The sequence below is a fragment of the Cebus imitator genome, unplaced genomic scaffold (assembly GCF_001604975.1).
Source record: "Cebus imitator isolate Cc_AM_T3 unplaced genomic scaffold, Cebus_imitator-1.0 Scaffold111, whole genome shotgun sequence".
NCBI lineage: Eukaryota > Metazoa > Chordata > Mammalia > Primates > Cebidae > Cebus > Cebus imitator.
The window spans coordinates 3,630,397-3,632,574 of NW_016107426.1; the positions used below are offsets into that span (position 1 = coordinate 3,630,397).

The 2,178-nt window shown below is 41.0% G+C and overlaps 1 protein-coding gene across 2 annotated transcripts in view; it reads right to left on the reverse strand.

Annotated features, from left to right (window-relative positions):
- The window catches only part of RFC4 (replication factor C subunit 4), a 19,991-nt gene that overhangs the window by 14,593 nt on the left and 3,220 nt on the right, over positions 1-2,178 (reverse strand). The window lies entirely within an intron of this gene.

Genomic DNA, 2,178 nt, shown 5'->3' on the forward strand with positions numbered 1-2,178 from the left:
AAAAAAAAAAAAAAAAAAAAAAAAAAACAAAAAACCCAAAAAACCCATTATTATATTTTGACAAAATAAGATCATGAACCTAAGCTGAAAAGGGAAAACTATTTAGTAACCTTAAGATAGGTAACTATTTTGGTTAATGTAGTTACATATATACTTAGTATGTTATTAACTAGTTAATGCCAATTTTTTCCAAAATCAAACTGCACAAAACAATGAAGATCTATTCACTTCATTGAGGGCTAATAAAAACAAGTTTAACCAAGAGGAAGTATAATATTTTCATATCACATCACTGATTTTTAAGAGACGCTATAACAAAGTTATACTCCCAACCCTAAGATTAGGCTTTGTGCTTAGTTAACTAATCAAAAATTCTTTGATCTATACTTTTCTGATAAATCAAGTTAACACTAGGTAGGAATTATGATGTTTTTCTAGTATATGTTATAAAGCAGAGTCTTATATTCAAATACCGGGGATTAAGCAGATAACAAGAGTGAGGAGGGCAGAGAATAAGGCAAGATATAGTAGGGACCATGGCAAACTGAGGAACACACGACCTTCCAAAAGGAGAAGCAGTACACAGTCCATATAATTGTTGTCATGTGAGAACCTGTCTCCAGTGTTGCCTGATCTCCCGAGAAGCGGAAAATCCAGACCCTCCTCCAAATAATTTAATGTAAAAATCTAGATTTTCATGAGCTTTACTAGTGCCAAACAAAACATATGAGAGAGCCGGATGTGGTACCTCACGCCTGTAATCCCAGCAGTTTGGGAGGCCGAGGAGGGCAGATCACCTGAGGCCAGAGTTGGGGACCGGCCTGATCAACATGGTAAAATCCTGTCTCTACTAAAAATACAAAAAAATTAGCCAAGCGTGGTGGCACATGCCTGTAGTTCCAGCTACTTGGGAGAATCACTTGAACCCGAGAGGCAGAGGTTGCTTGGCTGAGATCATGCCACCGCACTCCAGCCTAGGCGGCAAAGCGAGGCTCCATCTCAAAAAAACGGAAAACCAACCAACCAAAAAACACATATGGGGCCTTACTTGACCTTTAAGCAATCAGTAAACCTTGGTAATAACGAAGGCTACATCCAACCAATGGTGACAATTACTTGTGGTAATATCACTTAGCTGACCGACAACTTTATTTATTTATTTGAGACAGTCTCTCTCTGTCACCCAGAATGTATTGCAGTGGCGTGATCTCAGCTCACTGCAACCTCTGCCTGCCTCCCAGGTTCAAGTGATTTTTGTGCCTCAGCCTCCCCAGTAGCTGGGATTACAGGTGCCTGCCAACATGCCTGGCTAATTTTTTTTTTAGTAGAGAGGGGGTTTCGCCATGTTGGGCAGGCTAGTCTGGAACTCCTGGCCTCAAGTGATCCTCCCACTTAGGCCTCCCAAATTGCTGGAATTATAGGATTATAGGCGTAAGCCACCGCGCCAAGTGCTGACTGATAATTTAAATGCCAATTCAAGTGTTGTTTGAACAAAAATGTATGAGCTAACCAAAACTCAATTTCCAGAACTGGGTGCAGTGGCTCATGCATGTAATCCCAGCACTTTGGGAGGCCGAGGCAGGTGGATCACTTGAGGTCAGGAGTTCGAGATCAGCCTGATCAACAGGCCGTCTCTACTAAAAATACAAAAAATTATCCAGGTATGGTGGTGGGTGCCTGTAATCCCAGCTACTCGGGAGGCTGAGGCAGGAGAATAGCTTGAACCCGGGAGGTGGAGGTTGCAGTGAGTTGAGATTGCAACACTGCACTCCAGCCTAAGTGACAGAGTAAGACTCCATCTCAATAACAATAATAATAATTTCCACCTATTGTAATGGAAAGGGAGAACAGATTACATATTTGGATTTAAGTAGAACTCCTGATCAAGTAGGCATAGACAGCTTACAGAAATTTTTGTTTTCTTCATTTGTGTATCCCAGACCCTAAAATGGAAGCCTCTACTTGTAGAGATATTAGTTAATCTCCAAAATAAAGGAATTAAATTAGATTATTCTCAGGTAACTCTAGTTCCAGGGTTCTATGACTTACACAGCTATGTGATTTTTTTTTTCAAAGACAACTTCTTTTTTTTTTTTTTTGAGACGGAGTTTTGCTCTTGTTACCCAGGCTGGAGTGCAATGGCACGATCTCGGCTCACCGCAACCTCCGCCTCCTGGG